This window comes from Jaculus jaculus, chromosome 1 (genome assembly GCF_020740685.1).
Source record: "Jaculus jaculus isolate mJacJac1 chromosome 1, mJacJac1.mat.Y.cur, whole genome shotgun sequence".
Lineage (NCBI taxonomy): Eukaryota > Metazoa > Chordata > Mammalia > Rodentia > Dipodidae > Jaculus > Jaculus jaculus.
In genome coordinates this window covers 323,587,295-323,606,700 of record NC_059102.1, presented here as the reverse complement: position 1 = coordinate 323,606,700, position 19,406 = coordinate 323,587,295, and the positions used below count along the sequence as shown (strand labels likewise).

Below are 19,406 nucleotides of genomic sequence, written 5' to 3'. Positions count from 1 at the left end.
CCAGGCCTGCTTGAAGGTACAGGTATCTCATGTCCTTCGGGGTTGGTACCTGCTTCTGCCTGTTTGGACCAAGAGGCTCATCAGAAGCATCCTTAGTGTAGCAGGTGGATGGATTGATGCCCCATGTGAAATCCTGTGGTGCGCTCACAGGTCCTCATTCTTTGCACCCTTGCTCCTGCCGTACTGGCTCAAGGAACCTTTAATTATTGCAGCATATGTTTAGTTTTCAGGCTGGAGGAAATTTATTCCCTTCAGTCCGAAGTCAGCACAGATGGGCCCTGGAGCCCGGCCTCAGCACGAGGCAGGAACTAAATTGCTGACCCTGTGCAACTGCTGTGACGGCGTTGACCCCAACAGCTGTGGTCGCCATGGCGCGTGTGTAATGCTTGTGTAACAAAAAGCAGACATTTTCCCATTGTTCTGGCCACCAGTGGGAATTGAATTCAAGGTAGGTAAATGAAGGGTTACATATGTTGGCTGACTTTATTTTAAAAACCGCAGCATTAGAACAACAGTGGGTCGGTTGTGTTTGGTGTGTCCTTGTGTAAAGCAGGGCTTAGTTTTAATCACAGCTATGGGTATGCAACAACATATGTGTGTATTCTCACATTATGTGCCTATAAAATGGCATCACTGCTTAACGTAGTCCCATAGATGTTTTGAGAACTCCTTCCAGCTTTAAGATGCATCAATATTATTGCATGTCATTTTAGTTCCTTTTCACTGGTATGTGACAGTCTTATCGAGCAGCATACATCAGTTGTGTTTTATCATCTTCATTTCACTGAATTCTGTTGTTTGCTACTTAAATGTTCCTGGAATTGTTTATACTTTCAGTTTCACTATCATTTGAAAGCAGCAAGGACAGAGGATAAACCACGGGTATCTCAAGGGACCCCCAAGGAGCAACCCTGGAATATAGGAATACAGTATTTATTTAAAATAGGTAGAACAGGAGCTAGAGGGATGGCTTAGCGGTTAAGGCATTTGCCTGCAAAGACAAAGGACCCAGGTTTGATTCCCCAGGACCCACGTTAGCCAGCTGCAAAAGGGGGTGCATGTGTCTGGAGTTCATTTGCAGTGGTTGGAGGCCCTGGCACATTCATTCTTTCTCATTCTCTCTTTCCCTCTTTCTCTGTCAAATAAAAATAAAAGATTTTAAAATAGGGAGAACAGAAGGGAACTGGCATACAGTTTCCTAAATTCCTAGAACCATCTTAAAGCTATTATTTCTATGTAGCAAGTGAAAAAAAGAGAACATTGACAGGGTAGGCAACTTTTCCCAGATCGTATGGCTAGTTAGAAGGTTTAAATGAAGTTTTCTCACTTGAGTCTGTGCATTGCTTATTCATGGGGCCAACTAGAACCGTCAGGGTTATGTGACGGTGGTGGGGAGAGGAAATATAATGAATGAGGTTGCTGTGAGGCGCTGCCCCCAGGATGTGCCAATGTAGCGTGGACTGAGGTTCTTAAGTGAGGGAAAGCTAATGAAAGGAATGTTGGGCTGAAGGCTCCTGCATGTTGCTTTCCATCAGAAGTTATTCTGACCCTATGTTCTGGCTCGGGCTATGACTGACCAGCTAAGTCTTTGGTGTTTCTACTTGTAGTGATTTTCCTCCAGTCAGGGTTGAACTGAATAATAACCTGTGATCGCAGCATCATTCTTTTTACACATTTCTTTTCTCTTTTTATTGTTTGCGTGTACAGGTACAGGTGTGCCTTGGTGAAGTTGGCTGGGAAGGTTTGCAAGCAAGCGCGTTAGCCTCCGAGGTGTCCCCTCATCCCTCAGGATCACTCAGTCAGCCAAAGGTGGAATGAGGTGTCCCCAGTTCATGAGCAGTCAGCCCTATCAGTGTTTGAGTGCTTGTCTGTATGTTGTCCTGGCTGGCCTTGAACTCCTGGAGTCAAGAGATCTCCCAGAGTATCTGGCACTACAATACACTGTTTATTTTTTTTTTTAGCAGTGAGTTTTTGTGGAGAATTAGGATGGAATAGGGTTTCAGTCTAGTTAATGAGAGAACTTCATTTTGCAGTCCGCAGCATTTTTTGACTGTTAATAGTGCTATCTATGATAGAATGTGTTTATGTTTAAATTTTATTTCTATTATTATTATTATTATTGGTTTTTCAAGGTAGGGTCTCACTCTAGCCCAGGCTGACCTGGAATTCACTGGGAAGTCTCAGAGTGGCCTCGAACTCATGGCGATCCTCCTACCTCTGCCTCTTGCGAGCTGGAATTAAAGGTGTGCGCCACCACGCCTGGCATTTCTATGATTTTTACCTTATTAACTATTACTTTTAGGGTGGACGCATAGCCCTAGTGACTATATAGCTGAATAGAGAGAAAAATCTCTTCATGGTAAATGGAGGCTAGAAATTGCAGGTGGCTATTGTCCTTGTTCAGGTTTTATGTAAGTGTTTAGTGGTACCATTTGAGCTTCTAATTAAAATGGTGCCTGCTCTTCAGTTGTTTATGAAGTCTCCTGTAGACTGAGCCATCAGCTCAGCCCTTGGACGTTTTGCAAAGGTAAGCTTTATTGCTCCACACGGTGCTTCCTAATCTCTGTCTGGAATGTGAAGGGGTGCATTGATTCATAAGAACCCTGCAAACAGCTCAGTGATCATCGGGGTATATTGAGTTGAGAATGAAATGCAGGAGGCTGTTGCAGACGCTCTGTCTCTATTAACCTCTCTAACCCTTCCATTTAGTGTGATGGATAGAGGGATATGTGCCCTGAAATCACAGAGGTGCCATGTGCTCACGTGTGGAATCTTCTTTAAGACAGTGGCGTTAATCATCTCAGCTCATCAAGACACAGTTTAACTGCTTCGAACAGTTTGGCTTCACATTGTGTTAGGGAGTTTCATAAATTTGGGAAGTGTAAGATCAACAAATTTCACCTTGAATTTGTTTATTAGGAGAAATAAAGATCTCAATTTTGGTATTAAACTCAGTGTTTGATATATTAATCCCAAGTAGACTGAACGAATGTTCCAAGTACAGTAAAAATATTGCAAGTCTGCCTTTTACCATTCTTTTGGAAAAAGAAAGGTTGAAAGTGGTTCATTTTGTTTAGAAAAGTTATTTTTATCTGAGAATAAAATGCATCACGGATAATCCTAAAATGCCTAGATTGAAGTACCAGATTTATAAGCATCGTTACTAGAATATTTTCAACTTTGTATCAACATTATATACTATAGTTTTTAGAGTTTAGCATTAATGTTATTCACTTGAATCACTTGCCTTGAGTATCTAGAAATTTTCTTTCCGCTTTCAAAGAAAGCCTTGCTTTGAAAATGGTCATCAAAGTAATGTAAGGAAATGTGCATCTTTGGGGACTGTGTTTATATTCTACCATCTTGAACACTTTTTTATTCATTACTTTATTTGCAAGCGTATCTTGCATATGAGCATTCTTCCCATCTGTTAAGTGGATGAATTAAAGCATTCTTATTTCTTCAGCATGTCATAGCCAGTAACCACCACTTATTTTATGAAAAGGACAGTCCTCCTTAGGCCCTCCTCATGGGAGCCTCCACGTACCACAGAGGCCCTGAATCTCGAGATGCCCTGGCCCCACATGGCTCTGCTGGAAGTTCTGCGAAGGGCACAGACAGTCTGGGAAGAAATTACCACACCATACTCCAGGAACACTTTAAAAAATATATTTATTCACTTATTTGCAAGGGAGAGAGAGAGAGAAGAGAAGAAAGGAGAATATGAGAGAGAGAGAGAGAGAGAGAGAGAGAAGTGAATGAGAGTGTCAGGGCCTCTACCTGCTATAAATAAACTCCACCATGTTGTGCATCCTGCTTTACGTGGGTATTGGGGAGTCAAGCCCTGGCTTTGCAGACAGGTGTCTTAACCACTCAGCCATCTCTCTAACCCCTTGAACACTTTTATTTTAGGTAGGGTCTTGTTCTAGCCCCGGCTCACCTGGCATTCACTATGTACTCTCAGGCTGGTCTTGAACTCATAGCCTTGCTCTTGGTGGGCAAGCACTCTACCACTGAGCCATTGATCCACAGTCCTAACCTCTACAGTTAAAAAAAAAAAAAAAGGTTTACAAGCAAGTGGTTATGGGTTTATCTGCAAAGAGTATTTGTAAAAAGCACCTAATATACTGTTGAAGTTTCTTATAAATTTATTTTCTTGCTAGATTGGTTTTGAAGCAGACTCTTTCTGTTTGTTCTGTCCTTATCTCTTGCTGCCTATCATGGCTTGATAAATGATTGTAAAGGGATAAATGAATGAATGAACGCTGAAATCAATGACAGTATCTCGAAATTAGTCACCTAGCAGTTAAGCATTTTAAGGATTGTATATCTTTTTCTTTTTTTAAAGATCTTTTTAAAATTATTTTATTTTATTTTATTTATTAGATAGAGAGAGAAGGAGAGAGAGAGAGAACGGGTGTGCCAGAGCCTCTAGTCACTGCAAATGAACTCCAGATGCATGCACTATCATGTGCATCTGGCTTACGTGAGATCTGGAGAATCAAATCTGGATCCTTAGGCTTTGCAGGGAAGCGCCTTAATTGCTAAGCCATCCCTCCAGCCCAGGATTATATATCTTTTTAATTTAATTTTTATTTATTTGAGAGAGAGAAGCAGAGAGAGAGAGAATGGGCATGCCAGGGCCTCTAGCTATTGCAAATGAACTCCAGACGCATGTGCTGCCTTGTGCATCTGGCCTACGTGGGTCCTGGGGAATTGAAGCTAGGTCCTTTGGCTTTGTAGGAAAGTGCCTTAACTGCTGAGCCATATTCCCAGCTCCCTATCTTATTTATTTATTTAATTATTCTTTGAGGTAAGGTCTCACTTTAGCCCAGGGTGACCTGGAATTCACTATGTAATCTCAAGGTGGCCTTGAACTCACAGTGATCTTCCTTCTACTTCCTGGGTGCTGGGATTAAAGGTGTGCGCCATGTGCCTGGGGGAGAGAGAAAGAGAGAGAGAGAGAGAGAGAGAGAGAGAGGGAGGAGAGAGAATATGAATGTATGAATGGGCACTCCAAGGCCTCTAGCCCCTGAAAACAAACTCCAGGTGCCTGTACCACTTTATGCATCTGGCTGTACGTGGGTACTGGGGAATTGAACTCTAATGGTTAGGCTTTGCAGGCAAGCTCCTTAACCACTGATCTGTTTCTCCAGCCCAGGATTATATATCTTAAATATGTAGCTTTTGATAGGTTTATAAGGAATCATATACTGCCCCCCCAGTATAATTTATAAAGATTTTAAATAATCTGTACAAATTTGAAATCACAGTGTTACACCATTTACCTTGTCTTCGCCACATTTGATAAGGAAATAGTGTTTGGTTACTTGGTTATGCATATATATTTTTTTCAAGGTAGGGTCTTTCTCTAGGCCGGATTGACCTGGAATTCACTATGTAGTCTCAGGGCGGCCTTGAGCTCATAGCCATCCTCCTACCTCTGCCTCCCGGGTGCTGGGATTAAAGGCGTGCGCCACCACACCCGGCTCATAGTTTTAAAACTTACTGAGAATGTAAAAGTTGGTCGCTTCTGTAAATATTAGAATAACATGAAGTTGAATAATAGTGTTTTTTATTTTTGTGTTCAAGTGAAGGTGTCCAGAGTTAGTGTAACTTTCAGGAAGTGGAATGCTCACGTACACTGATGTCCCACCAGTTTTAATTTAGAAGTTTCCTGATGATCCATTTTGGAAACAGATTGTCAGACAGCTTCATGCTTTCATATTTAACCGGTTATACCTGAATAAAAAAATAACTGAGACTATAAAAAGAAAATTCTTGAAGAGCATATGATTTAGAGAGAGAGGGAGGCATGTTGAAGAATATCTGTGCAGCCCAGTTTGCAGAAGTAATATCAGTTACTTATGTACAAACCACAGCTGCTTTCCTCTCAGTCTTGAGGCAAATGAGGTATTTTCTGAGTCTCTTGTTTTGCAGTCTGTCCTATGGCCTGTCTATGGTGTGACACAGAAAGTTACTTCCACAAATTACTCTAGCTAAGGTTTTTCTGTCAACGTTGTTGTTTCTCTTGGTGGATTGCCTCACACCACTTTACATTGCTGTGGCAAAATACCTGACCAGCTTGTCACATCTCATTCATGGTCAGGAAGCAGAGAGAGATAAATGTTGGTGCTCAGCTCCTTTTTATTCAGTCTGGGACCCCAGCCCATGGAATGGTGCCATCTTCATTCAGGGTGGATCTTCCTTCTTCAGGTAAACCTCTCTGGAAACACACACACACACACACACTCTGACTATTGTTGAGAATTGTGTTATATCATGGTGATTCTATATACAGTGAAGCTGACTATGATTAGCTGTCATACTTACCTTGATGTCTTAAATCTGATTTTACAAGCCACTACTACCTGCTCTTGAACCTGGCTGGATGGCGCTCCTGGTGTGTGATGTTAGGCTTTCATTTTTCAGGTGTGGCAGAACATAGAGGCGGTGTTTGCTGTGCCCATCCCCGTCCCCCTCCCTGTGGGCTAGTGGCGGCACCTAATCCGTTTGTGTAGATGATGACTCACTTTTCAGAGGTAGCTGACAGCCACTGATTTGGCCCTATTTACTTCTAGAGAACCCTTAGGGCAATTCAAATGACTCTTTGAAACGAGTCAATTTGTCTCAGGCTGAAGGGAAATAGGAAAATAAAGCGTTTCCCCATAGGACTGTGTGAATGATTGTCTGCACTGAGGTTGCTGTTCTGGAGTATTGAAACATTTCAGGGACAGGGTAGAAAGGCATATTTCTGCGCTTGGACTTTGATTATGTTCATGGACATATACATTAATATACTTAGAGTCTATGGCATTCCAAAGAGTTATATTTTAAGATCTGCGATGTTTGTTCCTTGATTGGTTGCTCAGTGTAGTAGTACAGATGTAGTGGTATGTTTCAAAATGGATGGAGTTAGAACCCTTTTCCTGGCTTTAAGCCTCAATCTCCAAGGTGGATCTATGTGACAAGTGACTAAATTGCCTGTCTTGTGTAGTAAATAAAACATGACTAAATTTATGAGTTCATTTTCACTATACTTATGGTTCAGTTTCTTCACAGGAACAGGGGGATGTTGACTTCACAGCCTTGCTTGATTCCTTGCTCAGGAATAGTCTGACCTCTGAGTGAAGTCTGGGTTCCAGTGAAATCCAAAGCTGGATTCCCAAACTGAAAGGACTAATAGAGACCCAGCTTTGGCACAGCCTAGTTCCTTAAGTGTCACAGGGCCCTGCGTGTGTTTATTCCTTCCATTGGGTGTCCTGCCTGTATGGTCCGTTTTGTGTACGGTGGGATTCAACTTCTCTTGGCAATGGAGACAGCTCTAGGAGACAGCTCTCCATTGAGCACTGTCGGATGCCGTTCTCCAGGGAAACCAGGGCTTACTCAGATTCAGAGGTGCTGCAGGTGGATAATCTTAGCAGCTATAGGCATCACATGCCCATGTTGTATGTGTTAGAGTGATATTATTTTCTAGCATTTTATTTGATTTTTAAAACATTTGTATTGAGCTGGAGAGATGGCTTAGTGGTTAAGTTAAGGCACTTGTCTGTGAAACCTAAAGACCCAGGTTCAGTTCCCTAGTTGCCCACATAAGCCAGATGCACAAGGTAGCACATACGTCTGGAGTTCGATTGTAGTGGCTAGAGGCCCTCGTGTGCCCATTCTTTCTTTCTCTCTCAAAATAAATAAATAAAAATAATAAATAAATATATTAAAATATATTTAAAACATTTGTATTTAAATATTTTATTTTATTTTTATGTATTTATTTATTTGACAGAGAAAGAGGGAGAGAAAGAGAGAGAGAAAGTGTGTGTGACAGTCAGGTTCATATTGCTGGTAGAAATCACCCAACCAAGAGAAGACTGTGGGAAAAAAAAGAGGTTTATTTTGCCTAATAGGCTCAAGGGGGAATCTCCATGATGGCAGGGAAAATGATGGCATGAGCAGAGGGTGGACATCACCCTCTGGCCAACATCAGGTGGACAACAGGAGCAGGTGAATGTGCCAAACGCTGGCAAGGGGAAATTGGCTATAATACACATAAGCCCCAACAATACACTGGCTCCAGGAGGCCTTACTTCCCAAATCTCCATCATCTGGGAACCTAGCATTCAGAACACCTAAGTTTATGGGGGACACCTGAATCAAACCACCCCCCCTCCACTCCCCCCCACACAGAGGGAGGGAGACAAGATTGAGAACGAGAGAGAGATTGAGAGAGAGAGAAAAAAAAATGCTCCAGGGCCTCCAGCCACTACAAACACACTCCAGACGTGTGTGCCCCCTTATTACATCTGTCTAACGTGGGTGCCAGGGAATTGAACCAGGGTCCTTTGGCTTTGCAGGCAAACGCCTCAGCCAGTAAGGCATCCCTCCAGCCCAAAACATTTGTATTTATTTGTGTGTGTATGTGTGTGTGAGTTTGGGGGACACACACACACACACCAGGGCCTCTTGCCACTGCATATGAACTTCAGACACATGTGCCACTTTGTGCATCTGACTTCCCTTTTACATGGGTGCTGGGGAATAGAGCCTAACATGGTAGGCTTTGCAAGCAAGCACCTTTAACTACTGAACCATTTACTCAGCCTATTTTCTAGTATTTTGGGTAAATAATATGAACAATCTGAAACACCCATTCTTCATTCTTTGTCTGTTACTATAGCCCCCTCCTTACGTATAGGATACTAGTTACTTATTCCATTGTGATACTGGGTAGATATATCCTAACCATTTAGATTTTCCTTGACTTTTGCCTTTGTGAAATGAAAGTAAAGTAAAACAGAATTCAAATGGAAGAATCCAAAAGCTGCTGATGCTGCTTTTTGTGTGTACGATAGGATGTCACCCAAGTGTAGAAAGTCATTTAGAAAGAAAACAACTATTTCTTTAAAGTTTTCTAATATCATATTTTTCTCATGCTACTTAGCTTTCTTTCCCCCCCTGAGGTAGGGTCTCACTCTAGTCCAGGCTGACCTGGAATTCACTATGGTGTCTCAGGGTGGCCTCGAACTCACGGCAATCCTCCTACCTCTGCCTCCCAAGTGCTGGGATTAAAGGCGTGTGCCACCACACCTGTCTACTCTACTTAACTTTTTATTTATCTTTTTAGAAAATATTTTTATATATTTGAATACACACAGAGAGGGCCGGAGAGATGGCTTAGCGGTTAAGGCACAAACCTGCGAAGCCCAAGAACTCAGGTTTGATTCTCCAGGTCCCATGTAAGCCAGATGCACATGGTGTCGCATGCATCTGGAGTTCATTTGTAGTGGCTAGAGGCCCTCGTGTGCCCACATAGCATGCCCATTTCACTGTCTCTCTCTCTGCCTATGTTAATAAATAAATTAGAAATAAATCTTAAAAAAATATGAAAACAGGGCTGGAGAGATGGCTTAGCGGTTAAGCGCTTGCGTGTGAAGCCTAAGGACCCCGGTTCGAGGCTTGGTTCCCCAGGTCCCACGTTAGCCAGATGCACAAGGGGGCGCACGCGTCTGGAGTTCGTTTGCAGTGGCTGGAGGCCCTGGCGCACCCATTCTCTCTCTCTCCCTCTATCTGTCTTTCTCTCTGTGTCTGTCGCTCTCAAATAAATAAATAAATAAATTTTTAAAAAAATATGAAAACAAAGAGAGAGAGAGAGAGAGAGCAAGCATAGGATGCCAGGGCCTCTTGCTGCTGCAAACAAACTCCAAATGCATATGTCATTTTATGCCTCTGGCTTTACTGGGAAATTGAACCCTGGCTGTCAGGCCTTGCAAGCACTTTTAACTGCTGAGCCAGCTCTCCAGCCCTACTTAGCTTTTTGAAAATAAAATGCTACTTTAAGTTCATTGCTCTGGTTTGCTACTGAAATGAAGTCCTTTATAAAGGTGGTCTGATCATGATGGTTCTCCAGTTATTTTTTCTGGTGTTGGATTCCATTGTGTGGAGTCAGGCTTCCTGAGTTCAAATTCTACTTCTGCCACTTAGTAAGTGACTTCTAAGGAACACATGCTTTATTTTTTAAATTAGTGAAAAGAAACCTTGATGAGATATCTGAATCCTGTACACTCCACTCATTTACTTTATATAATTCATTGAGTTGTACTGCTGACACCAATTTTAGAATGTTTTCTCCCTTAAAACCTGTTCTCACTAGCTGTCATCCCCAATCTGCTGGATCACAGGATAATTCCATGTTTAACATTTTGAAGAGCTGCCAAATTGCTTCCTTTTTACATTCCTACAAGCCATGAATGAGCTTGTAGTGTCTTCTCATCTTTGCAATGTGAATACTTAGTATTGTGGTTGTTCATGACAGCATTGAATCTGTAGCAGGCTTCTATTTTCTTTACCTCCTTTAAAATATATTTATATATTTGAGGGGGGGAGAGAGAAAGAGCTTGGGAAGGAGAGAATGAGAATGGGCGTGCCAAGGCCTCTTGCAACTGTAAACAAACTCCAGATGCATGCACCACTTTGGACATCTGACTTCATGTGGGTACTAGGGAATTCAAGGGGGGCTGGCAGGCTTTCTAAACAAGTGCCTTGAACCGTAGAGCTGTCTCCCCAACCCCTCATATACTTTTCCTTGTCCCATAGCACCTATCGTAAGCTCATAGCTAGTTCATGCTTTTACCACCTATGAAAGTTTCCCTGGTAAGTACTTTCTTTCTTTTAGAAAGCCAGTAACCCTCACCAGTGGTCCTTAGCCACTGCTCAAAGGATGGTCCATGGACAGTTGACATTGGTGTCACCTAGAGCTTGATACAAATGCAGAAAAGTGAGAATCTGTGTTTTTAATAGCTTGCCTTGCTGCGTGTGGTGGCACAGCCTTTAGTACCAACCCTCAGGGGGGTGGCTGAGGTAGGGTGATCACTTGAGTTCAAGGGACAGCCCTGGGCTACAAAGTGAGTCCTGGGTCAGCCTGGGCTACAGTGGGACCCTGCCTCGTAAACAACCAACCAGCTGGGCGTGGTGGCGCAGAGGCAGGAGGATCGCTGTGAGTTCCAGGCCACCCTGAGACTACATAGTGAATCCCAGGTCAGCTTGAGCTAGAGTGAGACCCTACCTTGAAAAACCAAACCAAACCAAACCCAAAACAAACAAATAGGTTGCACAAGAGAGTGCTTGCAAAACACTGTTCTACTTAGTTCCCATAGCTGCTGGTTTATGTCCATTTTCGTTCTTGTTCATTGCCAGTATTCCATATTTTTAGGAAGGACATGGTCATTGTACAGGACTCTACGTTGAGTTCTTTTACTTAGGTTGCTCTTTTCCTTTTGTTTCAGTTACGAAAAACATAATTACAGGCTAAGGAGATAGCTCAACAGTCAAAGGTGTTTGCTTGCAAAGCCTGCTGGCCTGGATTTGGTTCCCCAGTACTCACGTGAAGCCAGATGGACAAAGTGCCATGTGCATCTGGAGTTTGTTTACAGTGACAAGAGGCCTGGCCCCCCTATTCTGTCTCTCGTTCTCCTCTCCTTTTCTTTCCCCCATCTCTGCTTGCAAATCAATTTTAAAAAACCCTATACATAACATTTCTAGTGTTTTTTAAAAATATTTTTAATTTTTAAAAGAACTTTATTTATTTGAGAGAGAGAGAGAATGGGCACGATAGGGCCTCCAGCCATTGCAAATGAACTCCAAATGCATGCGCCTCCTTGTGCATCTGGCTTATGTGGGTCCTGGAGAGTCGAACCGGGATCCTTTGGCTTTGCAGGCAATCGCCTTTTAACTGCTAAGCTACCTTTTCAGCCCTCTAGTGTTTATTACAAGTACCAGAGGCTAGTTCCACTCTCTGCGGAACATGACTTAAGTGTTTGCAAGGATTTGAAGTGGAAACAGAAATGTACTAAGGCATAAGCTCTTTCTGTTATAACATGATTTTTAAAATGTAAATGCTTTAAGGCTTGTATGCTGTGTGAGTTTTAAAGGGAGTTTGTAATGTGTGGTTCATTAAAATGTTAGGTGCTTGCTTCTCATTCACTTAGGTCAATTTGGAAATCTTAAGTATTCTGCTGTTAGCATGGAGTTTAAACCATTTATCTGTTAGATTTAACCTGAAAGACATTCTAGAGAAATAAAAAATTTTCAGTATTAAGCATACAAGAAAAACTGAGTCTTGTACAATTTTATTCAATAAAATGTCTAGACAGAAAATGCTTAAAGCTTCATCTTCCAGAATCTTAATTATTTACTCTAAAAATATGTGAATGAATGGGGGGTTTTTTTGGGTGTGTGTACACATGTATATAGGTGTGCGTGAATGTGGGCACACATGCCCTTTGTGCCTGTGGAGGTCAGAGAACAACTTTTTGGCTTGGCCTTTGCTGTTCCAACTTGTTTAAGGCAACGTTTCCCTCTTGCTGGCTGTGTTACTGTCATTGCTCATCAGGCTGCCAGGAAAGTCTCCTGCCTCTGCCCCCCACTTCGCCTTCAGAGGACTGGCATTGCAAAGCCCACAGTCTCCTGGCTTTTTTTTTTTTTTTCTCTTTTAGACACAGGATCTGAAGCTTGAACGTGATTACTTAGGCTTGAGCAGTGAACACTTTACACACTGAGCCATGTCCGTAGCCTATGAAAGCTTCTTTTTAAAATATTATTATTTATTTTGGAGAGAGAGAGATCAAGAGAGAGACAGTGAGAGAGAGAGAAAGGGAGAGAGAGAGGGAGGGAGGGAGGGAGAAAATGGGCACACCAGGGCCCTAGCCACTGCAAACGAACTGGCTTACGTGGGACCTGGAGAATCGAACCTGGGTCCTTAGGCTGCACAGGCATGTGCCTTAACCTCTAAGCCATCTCTCCAGCCCAGTTATTATTATTTTTTTAATTAGAAATTTGGTCAGGTTTTTATCATCCTGTGTCATGGGCAGTATTATTTAATATCCCATGGGTGAAATAATTTGAAGGTGGAAGAAATCAGCTTTATACAACTACTATAAATTATGTTCTTTGACAGGTAATAAACAGGAGGATGAATGAGCTCTTTAGCCTTTTATTACTGAGCTTTTAAAGTATGTTTTTCATTACATCATTTCTCTTTCAAACCAAGGCTTATTAAGGACAGTAATTAATACTGTTATTGATAGATGCATACACAGGCATATATGTAATTTCTATTTTAAGAAGAGTCTTATCTTGCTCATTAGTTATATCTTTTTAATATTCATCTTTTTGTAGAGCATTGTGGGAGTGATTTTTTTTATAAATTAAATTTCAACTTATACCTAAAATGGAATGTAGAATGTTATGAGACCTAACCTGGGAGAAAGATAAAGAATACATTATTTAGCTTGAGAGAAGAAAGACACGTAAAGGTTAATTATTTATCGGGTTCCATATTATAATGTTGCTCCAAAACAGATAGGCTTTATTTTCTGTCTCATCCAGAAGGAAACAGAGTTTTTTTTTGGCATACATACATAGTGAAAGCCAGGCATATGTTTATTGACAGTTTTCATATGTCTGTATAATGTATTTTGGTATCCCTTTTCACCAGGCTTTCCTACTCACTGCCTATGCTCATCTCCATCTCCGTGTGTTCACTTCCGATATGACTCATACCCACTGTTACATATCATTTAAAAAAATTGTTTTTTGGTTTATTTCTATTTATTTATTTATTTATTTTTAATTATTTATTTATTTATTTGAGAGCAGCAGACACAGAGAGAAAGACAGATAGAGGGAGAGAGAGAGAATGGGCGCGCCAGGGCTTCAAGCCTCTGCAAACGAACTCCAGACGTGTGCGCCCCCTTGTGCATCTGGTTAACGTGGGACCTGGGGAACCGAGCCTCGAACCGGGGTCCTTAGGCTTCACAGGCAAGAGCTTAACCGCTAAGCCATCTCTCCAGCCCTCTATTTATTTATTTGAGAGCGACAGACAAAGAGGCAGAGAGAGAGAGAGAGAATGGGCGTGCCAGGGCTTCCAGCCACTGCAGACGAATTCCAGATATGTGCGCCCCCTTGTACATCTGGCTAATGTGGGTCCTGGGGAATCGAGCCTTGAACCAGGGTCCTTAGGCTTCACAGGCAAGCACTTAACCGCTAAGCCATCTCTCCAGCCCCTGTTCCTCATCATTTATTTTTTTTTTTAATTGGTTTTTCGAGGTAGGATCACACTCTAGCTCAGGCTTACCTGGAATTCACTATGTAGTCTCAGGGTGGCCTCGAACTCATGTTGATCCTCCTACCTCTGCCTCCTGAGTGCTGCTTGGCTCCACATCATTTAATTCTGTTTGATGCTTTTATCTTTCCTTTGGCCATAATTTTTTTCCTCCTGTAGCTTTCACTTTTTTTCTTTATGTTTTGTAGATGTTAAGAGTGGAGTAAAAGTTAGTAAACTTGTAATGTACAAGGTTGGGAAAGAAGAACATAGGGGTTGAAACCTACTGTGGCTTAGACAAAGGGCAGGTTTTGCTCCAAGAGATTGTGTGTTGATTCTGGTACTTTTGCGAAGCAGAAGCACGGGGTGGGGAAGGGGAGGGCAAGGAATAGATGTGTGGTGTGAGATGCTTAACCCCAGTGGCTGTGGGCCAAAGGCTAGGATGTATATACGGGGGCTTTTGGGGACTGAATTGAATGATGATCTCTTAGGTAACCTTTCACTTGCATGACTTTTGTCCTTTAAGGATCCGGGAATACTGTTTGATAATGCTATTTCATTTAGCTGATAGTGGGAGCACCAAGTTTTGCTATTTTTTTTAAGAGATAGAGAGAAAGAGAATGTGTGTGTGTGTGTGTGTGTGTGTGTGTGTGTGTGTGTGTGTGGACGCGCGCGCGTGTGTGTGTGTACAGGGCTTCTTGCCACTGTAAATGAACTCCAGATGCATGCACCATGTTGTGCATCTGGGCACCAGAGAATTGAACCTGGGCCTGCATGCTTTGTAAACAAGTGTCTTTAACTACTGAGCTCTCTCCAGCCTACGTTTTGCCATTTTCTTCTATGTCTGCTGATGATTCATTTGCAAGGTACTCAGTGAGGAATGAGGGTATGCTGTGAGGGTAGACATTATTTTCTTTATATAAAGCTATATGTTCAGGATGGAGAGATGGCTTTTTGGTTAAGTGCTTGCCTGTGAAACCTAACAACACTGGTTCCAGGCTTGATTCCACAGTATCCACATAAGCCAGATGCACAAGGTGGCGCATGCATCGGTAGTTTGTTTGCAGTGGATTGGAGGCCCTTGTGTGCCTATTCTCTCTCTCTTTGCCTCTTTCTCTGTCTGCCTGCCGCCCTCAAATAAATAAATTAAAATAAAAATAAAAAAGCTCTATGTTCTTACAGAGGGTATCATTGGACTGAACTATGAATCATCCATCCATTCACTGAATATTTACTGATCACCTGCTGATTTCTGGCCATATACCAGGTACTGGAAAAAAAAACAAGCAAAGACATGAACCCATCTTTTGATAAAGAGTATAAGATAAAGACTACATAAGTCAGCTACCAGGTATGATTTAGGGAAATTGCCAACCATGGAGGGAAGCTTAACTATGACTTAGTTTGGGTTATAGTAAAAGTTTCAATATTCAACCGGACGTGATGGCTCATGCCTTTAATCCCAGCACTCGCGAGGCAGAGGTAGGAGGAAGGAGGATCACCATGAATTTGAGGTCACCCTGAGACTACATAGTGAATTCCAGGTCAGCCTGAACTAGAGTGAGACCCTGCCTCTAAAAAGACCAAAAAAAAAAAAAAAAAAAAAAAAAACCCAAAACCAAGTTTCAGTTTTCAAGGATGCCAGACTTTATGGCATCTGTCTTTTGAGAAAGACAGATGCACTTAGAAAAATTCACTGTAAAACACATTTCCAAAGCATTTTATATTTTCATCCATTTCTTTGATCTCAAAATTGCTCCATTGAGGAGAAAATGTGACCTTAAAAATCAGTGTAAAGTTTTTAGGACTAACAAGTTATTAAGAAAACAGCAAACGATTAACGTCTGTTGTCCTGAGAGCATTTATGAACAGTTTTGGTCAATGTCTTTTGTATGTCGTATGTGTGACGCAGTATGATGGTGTGTGCTGTGTAGACGCATGCGTCCCGTGGGCATGTGGGCATAGGGCAGAGGAGGACGACAGATGTCCTTCTGTATTGCTCTTTTGCATCATGAGGCAGGGTGTCTCACTGAACCTGGAGCTTGCTGTGGTGCCTAGGCTGGCCGTCCAGGAAGCCTAAGTGGTCCTCAGTGATCTTCCACAGTGCTGGGGTTACAGGTATACCTGGCTATGTCTAGAATTTATTTTTATTTATTTATTTTTTGGTTTTCCAAGGCAGGCTCTCACTCTAGCTCAGGCTGACCTGGAATTCTCTATGTAGTCTCAGGGTGGCCTTGAACTCACAGCGATCCTCCTACCTCTGCCTCCTGAGTACTGGGATTAAAGGTGTGCGCCACCACGCCTGGCTTCTATGTCTAGTTTTCTATGGGTGCTGGGGATTGAATTCAGGTCTTTATGTTTACACAGCAGGTGCTCTTACCCACTGAGCCATCGCCTTACATTTTCTTTATGATTTCTTTCCTTTTTTTTTTTTTTTTTTTTTTGAGGTAGGGTCTCACTATAGGCCAGGCTGACCTGGAATTTACTGTTTAGTCTCACATTGGCCTCAAACTCACAGCAATCTTCCTGCCTCCCACATGCTGGCATTGAAGGTGTGTTCCACCATGCCTAACTTTTTTTTTTTAATTTTTATTTATTTATTTGAGAGCGACAGACACAGAGAGAAAGACAGATGGAGGGAGAGAGAGAGAATGGGCGCGCCAGGGCTTCCAGCCTCTGCAAACGAACTCCAGATGCATGCACTCCCTTGTGCATCTGGCTAACGTGGGACCTGGGGAAGCAAGCCTCGAACCGGGGTCCTTAGGCTTCACAGGCAAGCGCCTAACCGCTAAGCCATCTCTCCAGCCCCCATGCCTAACTTTTTAATAACTTCTTAACTAACTTTGGCCTTTATTTGTGTTTGTCTTTTCTTTGGTCATGGGTTTTTTTTTTTTTTTTGCATTAGGGAGAATATCTTTATATCTGTTTTATATTAGTTCAAGTATTAAAAAAAATTATTGACAATTTCCATGCATATAAACAATATACCATGATCATAGTTCCCTCCCACCACTCTCCCTTTCCTCTTTCCTGATTTCCCCCTCAATGAATCTCTTTTTCTTTCCAACTAGTCTCTCTTCTGTTTTGATGCCATCATTTTTTCCTCCTGTTATGCTGGTCTTGTGCAGGTAGTTTCATGCACTGTGAGGTCATGGATATCCAGGCCATTTGTGTCTGCAGCAGCACGTTGTAAGGAGTCCTGCACTTCCTTTGGCTCTTACATTCTTTCCACTGCCTCTTCCGCAATGGACCCTGAGTCTTGGAAGGTGTGATAGAGATATTGCAGAGCTGAGCACTCCTCTGTCACTTCTTCTCAACACCATGGTGCCTTCTGAGTCATCCCAAGGCCATCTGAAAAAAGAAGGTTCTCTAGCCAAAAGTGAGAGTAGCATTAATATATGGGTATGAACATTAAGACAAGTGCTCACTGGGCAGTTTGATGAGCATAGTATATACATTTAGCCAGACAGCAGCAGAGTACACCCCTAGGGCTCATGACTACCCCTATTGTATGTTTTCAGTATCAGGGATTTATTCCCTCCCATGGAGCTGGCCTCCAGTTCAATTAGAGGGCAGTTGGTTTCTACCATTCTGACGTGCCACTATTGCACCCATTGGTTCATTTGGCCTGGCTGGTCAAACCTATGGCTTGCAGTGTCCACTGTTGGTTATTGTCACTGGTGATTTCTCTCTCTCCCACTGAGCTGCATGCAGTGTGGCTGTTTCAGTTTTTTGTCAGCTGGTTTACATGGAGAAGGTTATCAGCTCAGTTCCAGCAGGATTTCTCAGTGACCTTGCAGCCCAAGTATGTGGAGTCTTCAGCAATAGGGTCTGACAATCTATTCCTGGTGGGAAACCAAGAGCCTCGGCAATGGCCTGTAATGTTGAGATATTTTTGATGCCTCTTATTCCTTGATAAGTTAGTAGTTATTTATTACATATGGTTTTGCCTTCAGCAGTTTTAGTTACTCCAGTCAACCAAGGCCTAAGACTATTAAACAGAAATATCATGAAACGATTTATTCATAAGATTTAAACTTCATGATTTTCTTAGTAGAATGTTTAAACTTCATTCACCCTGTGCTGCTCTGTCTCCTTTATGCACTGTCTCCAGGGTACATATGCCACCCACTACCCATTAGTCACGTAGTAGCCAACTTGGTTATTAGCTCCACTGTGTGGTACCTACGTGCTTGTGATAAATAATCTTTATTTTTGGTGCTGTATTGCTAGTAGTCAGGAGATGAAAGTGAGAGGATTTTGCTGCCATCTGTAAAAAGAAGGTTCTCTAACCAAAAGTGAGATCAGGATTAATCAAAAGGATAAATAAACATATACACTCACAAGACTTTTTCATGGACAGGGGCTGGAGAGATGGCTTAGCAGTTAAGGTGCTTGCCTGCACAGCCAAAGTATTCTGGTTCGATTCCCCAGGACCCATGTAAGCCAGATGCACAAGGGGACGCACGCATCTGGAGTTCGTCTGCAGTATCTGGAGGCCCTGGTGTGCCCATTCTCTCTCTCTCTCTCTTTCTCCCTGCCTATTTCTGCATCTCTCTCTCAAATACATAACTAGAAATAAAATATTTATATATAAAAAAGACCTTTTTGTGAACATAACATCTCCATTTAGCCAAAGGACAATGGAAGCTTCCCTCTGGGGGTCTATGACCTTCCAAGCCATAGGCTTTTGTCTCAGTTCTCAGTACTAGGCATGATTTTCCTTCCTCTGAGAGTCTCATAACCAGTCAGAGGACAGTTGATTACCCCCATAACTTAGGTGCCACTGTTGTGTCCATGGGGACAAATTGTCTGACTGAAGCCATAATTTTCATAGTGTTTTGTGCTTCCCCCAGTTTTAAGCATCCACTGTAGGCCATATATCCTCAAGGGTAATGGGGTCTGCTGCAGTTTAGGCCTTTACCAGTAATTGTCATACTATACGATATGCTTTCATAGACACTTGGGATTTGACACTTCATGTTGGTGACATAAGTTAGATTTTTTTTTATAAAATGAATTTATGTAAAATGATAACTACCACCTTAAAATTCCAACTTGCTAAGTAATTAGAGTAATATAGTGCTCTACTTCTCTTGATTCATTTTCCTTTGGCCTAGTTTGCTATAGCATCATGCTATATATAGGTTTGTTATATGTGTGAGTAGATTCTATCCTAAGTTTTATAGTGGATACGCCATCTTGATATTTTGACAGTCTTCCAGAAAGTAGCATCATGACAGCTTTTTATGTTCCACATTAAATTTTGCTGCCTACAGTTTCAAGAATCATATATATTTAAGCCAAACAT

At 42.1% G+C, this 19,406-nt stretch overlaps 1 protein-coding gene across 1 annotated transcript in view; it reads left to right on the top strand.

The window, feature by feature from the left end:
- Positions 1-405: 405 nt before the first annotated feature.
- Positions 406-19,406, top strand: part of Smyd3 (SET and MYND domain containing 3) — a 619,144-nt gene continuing 600,143 nt past the window's right edge. The window contains exon 1 of the mRNA XM_045141721.1: positions 406-448. The gene's annotated coding sequence lies outside the window, so the exon portion shown is untranslated. The remainder of the gene's footprint in view (positions 449-19,406) is intronic.